We start from the raw sequence: 13,856 nt of genomic DNA, 5'->3' as shown, positions 1-13,856 counted from the left end.
TTGAGTATGATATAAAGCATGACATTATAAATCTGTGGAGGAATTAATCACCAAGAACTGGGAAAATGGAAATAGAAGCAATAGTGTTGAGTGTAATTCGTGGCATATACACAGTACTACATTTCTAAATATGGAGGTTGAGGAACTGTTGGGGTAACAGGCGATGATGTCATGATCTAAGGGTTATCCGATGGTCTGGTAGTTGAAATCACCTTTATAAAAATCTGTTCACAGTATGAATGAAGTGCACGGAAAGATTGGAAGTGATGAGTTCAATCTGAAACTAGGAATCGAGCAATCTCAAAAAAATCACGGGGCATTTTTTTGCTATGGTAGCTTTGGAAATTACCATAGATGCTGGCCTATAAGCCGGTCCAATGTTAAAAATATCACCCCAAAACCATGGGTTGTCTTATACACCAAGTATAAAATCCAAACCTTAACAGGGAAATCTCAGCGCTCCCCCACCCCAAGTATAAAATCCGAATCTTATCAGCGAAGCCTCAGTGCTCTCTCGCGCCAAGTTTAAAATATGAACCTTAAAGCGAAGTTTCAGCGTTACCCCCATGCCAAGTTTAAAATACGAACCTTAACAGTGAAATCTCAGCACTCCCCCGCGCCAAATATAAAATCTGAACCTTAACAGCGAAGCCTCAGTGCTCTCTCGCGCCAAGTTTAAAATATGAACCTTAAAGCGAAGTTTCAGCGTTACCCCCATGCCAAGTTTAAAATATGAACCTTAAAGCGAAGTTTCAGCGTTACCCCCATGCCAAGTTTAAAATACGAACCTTAACAGCGAAGCCTCAGTGCTCTCTCTTGCGCCAAGTTTAAAATACGAACCTTAACAGCGAAATCTCAGCGTTCCCCCCACGCCAAGTATAAAATCCGAATCTTATCAGCGAAGCCTCAGTGCTCTCTCGCGCCAAATTTAAAATATGAACCTTAAAGCGAAGTTTCAGCGTTACCCCCATGCCAAGATTAAAAAATGAACCTTAACAGCGAAATCTCAGCACTCCCCCGCGCCAAGTATAAAATCTGAACCTTAACAGCGAAGCCTCAGTGCTCTCTCTTGCGCCAAGTTTAAAATATGAACCTTAACAGCGAAGCCTCAGTGCTCTCTCTTGCGCCAAGTTTAAAATATGAACCTTAACAGCGAAGTTTCACCGTTTTTCCCACGGGGCCCATCCGCCCAGTCCGACTGCCGTCAGCTCTGTACAGGCTTTAAACGGCCTGTTAAAGGAGCCAACGGTGGTTTATTTTAATATATGCGCATTTCCGGTTATCCTGAAAAGCGTGAGGACCGGACGTTTTTCAGGTAATGGCTTTAAGCAGCCTGGGTGTATCAGTGGGTAAGGAAACAACAACAAAATCAAGAGCAGGCTTTTCAAAGCAGGAAATAAGGTTTAATTCTTACCAAAAGCCAGCATGATCTCCACTTACAAAATAAGATAGATGCATAAATTTAAGAAAAGATACATTCTTTTCTACTTGATACGTCATGTCGCCACCGAAAAAATGTCTGGATAAATAGAACTTTTTGGTTAACAGAATTTTAGATATGGGGAAATGTAAATCTTTACTGGGTACTTTTTTTAAAAATATTATGGATTAAATATATTAAATATACCTCCAGCAACATCACTCTTCTGGTCAGTGGTAGGTGCCAGACTTGGGGAAGTTTTATCCAGCGAGTATAGAACAAAACCGACATTTTACTGCAGGTGGAAATTCTGGGGGTGAGGGATGGTTGGCGTCTTATACGCCAGCATATACAGTACATTGACCAGTATGTCTGAAAGCCAACACTGGAAACTTGTTGAAGAATTAATATTCTGTTTCCATATCCATTCGGGGGCAAAAGAAAATCCTGCAGGAAAAATGATCCAGTCCTGGTGGAAGAGGAGAAGTTGAAAGATATTATTGGATCAAAGGGTTAGTAATGTCACAAAGGTGGACCTAAAGATGGGAACGTTTGGAGCGAAGAAGGCTGAGAGGTGACTTAATAGACATCTATAAGATTAGCAGAGACATTAGGTGGGCAGTCAGCACATTTTTCCCAGGGTGGGAGTAGCAAACACCAGAGGACATCTGTACAAAGTGAAGGGAGGAAGATTTAGGGGAGATGTCAGGGGTAAGTTTTTTTTACACAGAGAGCAGTGTGTATCCATTGCCAGGGATGGAACAAAAAGGGGCATTTAAGGACAGGCATGTGGAAGAAAGAAAAATAGAGGGATTTTTTTGCCAGGGTCCACTCAACATTATGGGCCGAAGGGCCTGTACTGTGCTGTAATGAGATAGAAATGGGAACAGCATTGCAAAAATAAAAAAAATCGGGAACAAAAGACAATGACAAGAGCTTTCACTAATATAAAAACAGCTAAAAATAATATGGGGTTCGTCCAGACCTAAGCGAAAGAATTAAATTGAGGGATAAAGAGATGGCAAAGAGACAAATATTTTCAGTCCATCTCCACAGGACATAACACTAAAAACCCTTTTAGAAATAGTTTAGTTCAAACGAGGTAGAACCAGTGAAGAATTATTATTGGAGAAAAAAAATAAACCTTTGAGACCTGATTTCATTCTCTCCCTCTCTCTCTCTCTCTCTCTCTCTCTCTCTCTCTATTTCCATGTCTCTCTCCCTCTGACTCTCTCCCCATCTCTCTCTCTCTCTGCTCCTCTTTCACTGCATTTATCTCCCCTCTGTAACTCTATTTCTCTCCCTCCATCAATCTTTTTCCCTCCCTCTCCCCCCTCTCCCTCGCTCTGTAACTCTCTCAGATAGACAGAAAATATTCAAATTAAGTGTGACATTTTCAGATTTTCAGTGGCTGTGATGAGAGAAGTGCCACAGGGTTTGGATGAGAAGGTCGAGCATTATATATGCAGATTATGTGTTATATTTGCGGAAGGTATAAAGCTGTGTGGCAGTGTGGAATTGGAGAGGTTTGAGGGTGAAATGGGTAGGTGGACGGGCAAGGGCGTGGAATGTAATTATGCAGAAATGTGAGGGCATCCAATCTGGTTTAAAAAATGGAAGAAAGGAATATTTTTAGACAGCGAGAGACTGAAAAGTGTTGGCGTTCAGAGGGACAGCTATTCTCAGACACCGATTGAGGAGAATTGCTATGTTGGTTCAGCGAGCATTTAGGGATGCAAATCCTTTGTGACCTTTATTGTGGGAAGATTAAACTTTATGAATCGAGATATTTATATGCATCAATTACATGGAGACTGCATCTGGAATATTGTTCTGTGGTCTGGTCCTCTCTTCTTTTGAGAGAGTGGTTCACCAGATTGATTCCTGGGATGGTGAGTTAATTGGTGACTTGGGACAGATATTGAGGGATGGGGAGTAGGCCGGGCAGTGGGGCCGAGTGGCAGAATGGATCAGATCATGATTGAATGGTGGGGCAGACTAGAAGGGCTGAATGATCTCTGTCTGCTCTTATGCCTGGAAGCCTTATGGTCTTGCAGGATAAGAGGTAATTCATTGAAATATGCAAAATTCTGAAGGGGTTTGGAGGGTAGATGTCATCCTTGGAATCACAGTCTCTGGAGTTGGACCTTCAAAAAGAAATGTTCAGGACCGAGAGGTTTCATTAACTAAAGTGGGCAATGGAGGCCCAATCAGTCAAGGGGAAGATTAATCACTTGTAGTTACTGTATATACTCATGTATAAATATGATACAGTGCTAATACCAAACAGTGAAGCAAATTTACAGAAATTAGTATCTACCGTCAACACAGAGAGGGAAAGATTTGGTCTAACCTTAAGCAAATAGAAAGCTGAATTAACGGTAATATCAAAGAAACTTGATATTCCAAATTGTAGGAAATGAAATCCTGAAACAAGTTCCCAACTTCAAGTACCTTGGATCATGGGAACATCTGATGGCAAATGCGAAATAGACATAAAAAGAACGCATTTACAGAGTTGACAAATGTCCGAATGAACAAGAAAACGGCAACTGACGTCCGTCTTTGAGCTCTCAGCTGCTACATTCCTCCTGTGTTGATGTCTAGCTGCGAGACGTGGACCGTCAAAGATGCAATGGATAAAAGAATCAACGCCGCGGAACTGGGGTTTCTCAGAAGAATGCTGTGCAGGTTAACAAATGAAGAAGCTCCACAAAGAATGAAAACAAAATGTACATGACTTGAAAGAATCAGAAAACGGCCATCAAAATTTTTCGGACACATCGTGCGAAGAGATAGATTAGAACATTTAGGAAAATGAAAGCTGAAGCAGATAGAGAATGAAAATGAAAGATGGATTAACATCGTGGTGTGAAACAGGAGAGGCAACAACTACTATTTGGAGGGTCAGGGACCGTGATGGATGGAGAGACATGATGGCCCATGCCGAACAGTGAGGCACCTGACCAACATACTCATGTAAAAGTCGACCCTAGTCTCTCACCTCAGCCTCCCCGATGCATGCCTATTGGAGCTCCCGGCACATCTAATGTGGACTCACACCTTGGCCCCTGACGTTCCGTCCATCGGAACTCCCAACGCCTCGAACTCTTGCCATCCCTCGATCGGTACGACCGATGACTCAGATACTCACCGCAGACCGACCTACCCCGCATCAGCCGTGATCTATTGAATGGCGGAGCAGGGCTAGGAAGCAGAATGGCCTTATCCTGCTTCAGTTCCTGACACCCTGCTGAGCCCTAATGCCATTCAGACAGCATCGCGAGAGACTGGAGAATGTGAGGCAAAGAAACGATGTGCTGGAAAACTCCATGGACCAAGCAGCATCTGTGGAGGGAAAAAGAAGGGTCAAAGTGAAGAGACCTGATCTAAAACTGATACTCGAGCAGTTTGCTTTCACGCCGAAGGGGAGTTTTGTCAGGGCTTGTTAACATTGTGGAAGAGGACCCTGCGCTAATGGCAAAGCCCCCCAGACTTTGCTCTTAGTCTGTGTAGGCACCAAGAATTTTTAATTTGTAATATATATTTTAGACCGACAACATGGTAACAGGCCCTTCCAGTCCTGGGCCTGCAGTGCCTAATTACACCCAATTAACCGTCACCCGGTACGTTTTTGAGAGGAAAGAGGAGCCACCTGGAGGAAATCAGAAAGACACCTGGAGAACATTGAAGACTCCTTACAGACAGCGCAGGATTTGAACCCCGGGCTCAGGCACTGCACCAATATGGTACTAATAACTACACTAACTATGTACATTCTACATGAACCGTACCACCTCTACATGAACTGTGCCCCCTACACAAACCGTGCCCCCTCTACACGAACCATGTCCCCTCTACATGAACCATGTCCCCTCTACACGAACTGTGCCCCCTACACAAACCGTGCCCCCTCTACACGAACCATCTCCCCTCTACACGAACCATGTCCCCTCTACACGAACTGTGCCCCCTACACAAACTGTGCCCCCTACACAAACTGTGCCCCCTCTACACAGACCATGTCCCCTCTACACGAACCATGTCCCTCTACACTAACCATATCCCCTACACTAACCGTGTCCCTTTACACTAACCGTACCCCCTACACTAACTGTGTCCCCCTTACATTAACTGTACCCCCTCTATATTAACCGTACCCCCATGTCCCTCTACACTACCCGTGTCCCCTCTACACAAACTGTGCCCCCTCTACAGTACCTGTACTATCCTATATTTCCTGTATAATTAACACCACTGAATAAGTTTACAAACACAGACTCTGCCTTTATCTGAAGGTTGTGTAACATCAGCCCACGCTCCATTTCTGAAAGAATGATTAAACAATTAGGTTGTAGAAGCATAGGAAGGACATGCATTAAGTCTCGGCCTGCAGCGAGGGCTCGATTATTCAGGAAATTCATAATAATAGAGAATCTCAGCAAGTCAAACAGTGTCCTTTATATAGCAAAGCTAAAGATACGGAACCAACATTTCGGTTAAGCCCCTCATCAAGGTACTAGAAAATGTTGGCAGGTGCCTGAACAAAATGGTGGTGGGATGGGGCACAGTCCCATAGCAGGAGGTAACAGGTAGATAAGGGAAGGAGGGCCCACCAGCAAATGGAGGGGTGGGGGGTAGCTCTGAGAATGGAGAGGGAAGGGGGTGGAGAGAGGGAGTATAGGGAGTGGGCTAGTAGAAACCAGAGAAATCAATGTTAATGATAAGGAGGTTGAGCCTGCTGGATCTAAACACCTCCCTCTGCAATTGGATTCTTGACTCCCTGTCGGGGAGACCTCAGGCAGTCTGTATCGGTAACGGTATCTCAAAGGCCATCTCACTGGGCACATGGGTGTTTCACCCCCCACCCCCCCAGGGCCATGCGCTTAGCCCACTGCTATTCATTCTGCTGACCCACGACTGTCCAACTAAATACACATCAAGTTCGCTGTTGTTACAACCGTGGGGGGCCTGATCTGTAAGAATGGGGAGTCAACATTCAGAGATGAGGCGCAGTCATTAACGGACTGGTGCAGAGCCAACAACCTGTATCTGAATGTTTAAAAAAAAACAAAAGAGATGGTTGTTGACTTCAGGAGGGCCCAGGGGGGGCCTCACTCTGCTGACCATTGATGGCCCCATCATTGGGGTTGTCGAGTGTATCAAGTTCCTTGGAGTGCGCTTGGTGGAGCATCTCACAAGCCTCACAGCCAAGAAAAGCCCAGCAGGGCCTCTACTTCCTGCGTAGGCCGAGGAAAGTTAGTCTCCCTCCCTCCCTCCTCACTACACCTCTGCGCCTTCTGTGCAACTGCATCACCGCCCGGTTCGGAAGCTGTTACCTCCTCGGACCACAAGACCCTGCAGAGGATAGTGAAATTATTGGGGGCTCTCTTCCTACTGTGTAGGATGTCTACAGCACTCGGTGCAGTCAAAAGGCAATGAACGTGGTGAAGGACTCCACTCACCCCTCATGTAAACAGTTCTCTCTCCTGCCATCTGATAGGAGGTATGTATGGGCAGCACTCGGGGCCCATAAGTCCAGATTGTGCAAGAGCTCCACCCCTCCCCCCCTCTTCCCCAAGCCAACAGTCTCCTGAACTCCCAGAACATTTGGGGATTGGGAACCATGGAATGTTAATGTACAAGTCTTCATATTTTAAATGTGTCAGACTTCTATTCTAACCTACATTTATGTCAGTATGCTTCATGGTCCTGGAGAAACACTCTCTCGTCTTTACCGTGTGGGCATGGTAATGAACAACAAATAAAGGTGCTTGACTTGACTAATGCCATCTGGTTGGAGAATGCCCAGGTAGGTGCTGCTCCTCCAATGTACGGGTGGCTGCTTTACTTCCGTCTACCGTGAAGTCTCTTCGAGGGATGGCTACGCTGAAGAGGTTCTCCTTTGCTCTCCGAAGGGAGTTCTGCGGGATTCCCTCTCGCTGCACTCCCTACTGCTCTCTAAGTTTTAGCCACACGATCAGTTGCAGGAACAGCACGTAACTTTCCACCTGGGCCCTCTCCATTAACATCAGCTTCTCCAGAGCCTTCCTGTTCTCCCCCTCCCTTCCCCATCCTCCTGTCTCCTTTCCTCTAGCTCTCCCCCCCCTTCCCTCTCCATTCACAGAGCCAACCTCCCTCCTCCCCCCCCATTTGCTGGTGGGCCCTTCCTCCCTTACCCACCTATTACCTCAGCCAGTGTCCCTCCGCCTCCCCCACCCCCCCCACAATTTTGCTTGGGTGCCTGCCTACATTTTACTCCTACCTTGGCGAAGGGCTGTATGAAGGACATTGTTTGCCCTGCTGAGTTCCCCCAGCCTTGTGTTTTTACTTCAACCACAGTGTCCACAGTCTGTCGCGTTTTACTCCATTATTCAGGAGGCAGTTTCATCTATAAACCAGTGATGGAAGGAGCAGAGAAATAAAGCCCAGAGAAATTATGGCTCAGATTTTTTTTTAAAAAGAGGAAATGGCAGACCAGTTTGTGCTTAGGAGGATGCAGACAGACGAACGGGGTTGATTCAGAAGCAATCACCTGGGCAATCCTCGCCAACGCTGCTTCTGGAAGGACTACCCTCCACAATTTGAAAATAAATTGCATTCTCCATTTTAACTTTGACTGTTTGTTTCTTCTTTCTCCAGTTTTTACCTTATTAGCCAAGTCCGAGACCTTTATTCTCAACAGATCCAAATTTTCACTGTAATTACATGGAAATTCAGGAGGTTCTGAGCACAACAGGGTCTCTGCTAAATAACAGCTCTGCGGCATCAAGCCAATTTATATTGATCGGGGGGGGGGGGAGTTCTGGCTACCTGTGGACCCACGATTTATTGATCAAGATATCTACAGAGACAGGCTACTTACTTCGAGGAACTGTATAGGCTCAGATGCATTATTTAGACCAAGGTGCATTACCAAGGGGATGTGTTAATGCCAGGAGATCTATAGTCTCTGCCTACTGTTTCTCTGGGCTAAGAATTTTCTTTGGCTTGGCTTCGCGGACGAAGATTTATGGAGGGGGTAAAAAGTCCACGTCAGCTGCAGGCTCGTTTGTGGCTGACAAGTCCGATGCGTAGACCCTGGGTACAGCATTCAGGAGATATATTGGCCGAGGGTGAGAGCTGTAGGTGGAGAGAGTATTACTCAGTAATTCTCGAGTCTGTTTACATGAGAGACGAATGTATTGGCTGAGGGTACATTACTCAGAAGTTCTATACAGTATATACACACGTGATAGTCAATAACAGGTAGAGGATGACCCCTATTTTTGCCCTAGGCTTCCCTCCCATCTGAGCTCCAGACACCGTGAATGAGGATTTACCATCTGGTTCCGACCGCCCGCCCACCCATCCGAGGTCCGCGACATCTCAACTGCAGTCTTTCGCCTCGGCCGCAGCCACCAGCCTGTCGGAGCTCATGACACCTTGAACGCAGACCTACCACCCGCCCATCGGAACTCCCAAAACCTTGAGCAACGCAGGTACTTACTGTGGTCAAAAGTAATACACGACCCCCATAAATTTACCATGAACTAAAGGACTTAAAAATTTGATTTTTACACCGGGTCGGCGTCATGCCACCCCCCAAATGAGTTATTCCGTCCCCTCCCCACCAACCAGCAGCACCAGTGACACGGGGAGCGGGGGGGGGTTGTGGACTACACCGGGTGACACCATTAGAGGGGGGTGTCACTAAAATGAATTGTGTGGTTTTGTCTGCCAGCGCTATAAGCACGCGTCTGGCATTCCGGAGGGAGGGGTACATTTGGAGGAAGTCCATGGCAGGAATGTGTAGACCCTGGGTACCTCTAATGTCTCCCATAAATTTTCTTCCCTTTTATTTTAGACATGCAGTACTGTAACGGGCCCTTTCGGCCCCCAATTACATCCAACAGACCTGTACATTTTTGGGGGGTGGGAGGAAACCGGAGCACCCGGAGGAAACCCCTGCAGACACAGCGAGAGCGTACAAACTCCTTACACCAGATTATTCCCACCCACATCAAGCACTTGGTATCAAGGTCCCTTCAAGCACTGCTACAGGATACAATGTGGGGGCTAGAATTTCTCACCTGACCAGTTGTCATTTTCCACTGACGCACCAAAATGCTCTAATGTTCCTGCCTCCCTGAAATCCAGCTGAGTCAAAACATTGCTCCTTCCATCCTGTTCCACTTCGAATCTTGCTCACTCACCGCCCAATCCTACTGACCAGCTCTCCCCCCTCACCAAGGTCCACAGTTTAAAAATCTCAGCCTCCAGCAAATCCCTTCAATTCCTCCCCTTCTTCCACAGGGGAAGAGGAAGGTCAATGGTTAGTGCTGGGTCCAAAAGGTAGTGGACACACCCCAGGACATCATGGGCAAAACCCTCCCCACCAATGAGAACATCTGCAGGGAACGCTGCCGCCAGAGGGCAGCAGGAATCATCAACGATCCACACCACCCAGTGCAGCTACCATCAGGAAAGAGGCCTCGGTGCCACGAGGTTCAGGAACAGCCTCTACCCCTCCACCGTCAGACCCCTCAACGACAAACTCACTCAGGGACTCATTTCAGGACTCTTTTACATTTTATTGATTTTCTTCCCACTATATTGCACAGTCAGTTTGTTTACATTTATTTATTTGCTTTCATGCTTGTTGTCGTGTTGGGAAGAGTGTCAAGTTCGGTGGGTTCACAGAGAGAGGAGTCTGGACACAAGTGTTACAATCACCTGTAACTTTAATTAACACATGGGAAACAAACAGGGGAGAACATTAAACGATACTCGATCACTATTTCACTTAACCGATGATGTAGACATTTAACTCGGACTTCGTTTGGACTCTGAGTGGTAAACCTATACTCGACCTGCTCACACATTACAAACACCAGACGCTTTCAAACGTACACACCGGATTCTCTGTACCAACGGGGTTTGCAGGTCTCTGTAAGTATTGATCTATCGCAATACTAACAGCTCAACTTCAGTATAGTCCACAGCTTACCGGCGACACTTCTAGCAATGACCTGGCATGGATCAATGTCCGGGACTTAGACCATGAGGCAGAGAGGAAGAATGTGCTGCTCGTTGGTGTTAAATACTGTGCTAATCTGTGCTTCTAGCCAATAATAACCCAAGGTGATTTAAATTAGCCAACAGCAAGGTGTTCTAATGGGTGTGTTGGGACTAAAAAGGCCAAACTTTGTAGATCGTTCACTTACCTTGCCAGGTCGGTGTCCCGTAGACCCTGTGTGGTCGTCAGAGACATCCTGAGTTTGTTTGGCTTTTCGCAGCCTTCTTGGTTGTTGTGCGCAAACGCACGTGCCAGGAGCATGTGTGGTGCATTTGTGTGTTGGAGTGCCGGCTGGAGCCTGTGCAGTGCCTCCGTGTGTTGGAGTGCCGGCTGGAGCCCGCGTGGTGCATCCGTGTAGTGGAGTGGCGGCTGGAGCCTGCGCAGTGCCTCCGTGTATTGGAGTGCCGGCTGGAGCCTGCGTGGTGCATCCGTGTAGTGGAGTGGCGGCTGGAGCCTGCGCAGTGCGTCCGTTTATTGGAGTGCCGGCTGGAGCATACACGGTGAGCCTGTGTAGTGGAGTGCCGGCTGGAACATGCGCATAATGTATGACGTGCGTCGGAAGCTTCATAGAGAACATGAAGCGACATAGCAAATGGTGAATGAAATGCTCATAACTTTATTTGACCGTTAGCATTAATGTTACTCTGGGTTCACGGAGCTTTAATGCAAATGTTATTTATAGTCATTTCATCAAATGTTGAAGCAGATAATTTCATGTGTTAAATAAGGGATTTAAATACATCTGGATTTGTACTGGAAATAATTGAAACGCACCATTAACAAATGTCTCCCTTAGTCTTCAAGCGACTATTTAATTGGATCGAAGTCGGTCTAGGCGGGCCGGAGTATAACCTTGATTGAGAGGTGATGTGACTTCCAAATAAGTTTCAGACGGAGAAGACACGTGACCAGCCGCAATCCATACAATCCAGACAGGCAGAGAGGCCACGTTTCCTCCACACACACAGCAGTTGAGTACCGTTTTTTTTTGTAGGACCAATAAGTGGTAATTCCGCCTTGCTTGCAGGAAAAAGAATCTCAGGTTTGTATGTGATGTCATGTATGTACAATAAATCTAAAATTGGAAATCTTTTCTGTAGTCCTGGAGTCGCATGTGACCCAAAGATGACATTCTTGGCCACAGACCTGCACCATTTTACAATCCTCGATTTTCAACTCTGCAACTCTTCTATGATGACTGTTCCATACTCATTCTCATTGGCTAGACTCTTTGAGAGAGTCAATTAAGATGCTACAGAATTCCTTAAGGCCATTAGAAATAGGAACAGAAGAAGGAGGCTTGGCCCATTAAGCCTGTTCCACCATTCTATCATGAGCTGATCCATTCTCCCATCTGGCCCGCCTCCCCAGCCTTCTCCCCGTAATTCTGTCTATGCAGATACCGACCAATCTCTGCCTTAAATACACCCAACGACGACCTCCAGAGCTGCCTGAGGTTCCCTGTTCTCTGGCTAAAGAAATTCCTTTGCATCTCTGATTTAAATGGGCGCCCTTCAATCCTGAAGTAATGCCCTCTTGCCCTGCACTCCCCCAACATGGGAATCAACTTTTCCGCATCTACCCCGTCCAGGGCTTTTGACTTTCAATCGTTTCTACCATTGATAAGTAGAAAATCCTGCCCACAGGATCCTCCAACACTCAAGGCTGAATGTACCCTGACAAAAAATCTGAAGTCTAAATCTTACAGCGATAACATTCCCTTAACAAAACTCCCCTTTAGTGTGAAAGCAAGCTGCTGAAGTAACAGTTTCAGCTCAAGAACCTTCACCTTGGGCCTTCATTTCCCTCTACAGATGGTGCTTGACCCACTGAGTTCTTGTTAGTGATCTAGACCTCGTACCCCTCCATTGGAAACCTGCCACCTCTTGGTGCTGACCACTTTCAAGTCAAGTCAAGTTTATTGCCATCCGATGAAACAGCGTTCTCCAGACTTCGGTGCAAAACGTGCGGAGACACAACCATACAGACAAACAATACATATTCAGGACAAGTTTTCATACGTACAAATAAATATTGTTTCGTGAATATGAGAGACTCAGATGGTGAGTGCAAGCAGTCCCTTGGGTTGGTCAACATTCTCACTGCCCGTGGGAAGAAGCTGTTCTCAGCCCGGTTGTTCTGCCTGTGATAGCCCTGTATCTCTTCCCCGATGGGAGCTGCCTCTCAGACCTGCTCCACCACTCAATAGATCACGGCTGATCTCTTCCAGACCACTCCCCCCTACTACCTCCGTTCCCTTGGTCCGAAGGGAACCCTCTCCCGACCATCGCTAGTTTCTGGAGAGTGAGAAATTCCTCCAATCCCTGCTTCGAGATCAGGGAGAGTAGGATTCAGGGCTTGACGTCATCGAGGCATTGTATCAACAGCTCCCTGCTGCAAGAATGATATAATTCCGAACTTAGCATCTTAAACAGTGTGTGTTTAAGTTTCAAACATTCCAGTGATAGATCTCTCCTTTCACCAGTACCATGCCCATTAAGATGAGGGATGTGTCTGCAAATGTGATTACCAGTGGTATCCCTGAACTGTAGGATTAAAGAAGTTTGACACACCATATCTCCACGCACTCTTCCTGTTTAAGTTACTTGTTAGAGAAGAAAGGAACGCATAATTTAGAACTAATTAGCAGTGTGTTGAAAACCCTGCTCCGCAGGATTCCAACACAAACTGGCAAGAGAAACACATGTGACATCGATGAGATTGAAAGCTTAATTTTGACCATCTATGAAACATTAAGGGCAGCAAAGAAAGCATCATTTATCTTTCAAGACAGCTTCAGCTAACACACTGTTCCTTCTACATCAAGATGTATCTTGATCAATGTGGTTTATAGTGTGAAAAATAAATAAATAAATAAATAGATAAATAGCAAGTATCTCTCACCAAGGAGCCAATCTCAGCAAAAATGCAGACGTGGGCAGCTTTGGTAAATCATGTTCCTGGACGTTACCAGCAGGGAATGGTCAAGTGAGGAACTCCACTCCATTCCCCCTGGAGATCCACTATTCCAAGGGAGTAAGAAAGTACGTCTAGAAACTCACGAGTTTGCAGAGGTTTGGCATAACATCAGAAGCCCTGGCCAACTTCCACAGCTGCATGCTGACTGGCTGCATCATGGCCTAGGAGGGAGGCACCAATGCCCCTGACCAGAAAGCCCTGAAGAAAGTAGTGAACGTAGCCCATAGGCAAAGCCCTCCCCTTGGTCGAGAACATCTACGGGGGACGCTGCCGTCGGAGGGCAGCAGCAATCGTCAAGTATCCACACCACCCAGCACAGGCTCTGTTCTCGCTGCTGCCATCAGGAAAGAGGTATCGGTGCCACAAGACTTACACCCACCAGGTTCAGGAACAGCTGCT

The sequence above is a fragment of the Narcine bancroftii genome, chromosome 13, assembly GCF_036971445.1.
Source record: "Narcine bancroftii isolate sNarBan1 chromosome 13, sNarBan1.hap1, whole genome shotgun sequence".
In the NCBI taxonomy this organism is placed as follows: Eukaryota; Metazoa; Chordata; class Chondrichthyes; order Torpediniformes; family Narcinidae; genus Narcine; species Narcine bancroftii.
This window is presented reverse-complemented; position numbering follows the sequence as displayed.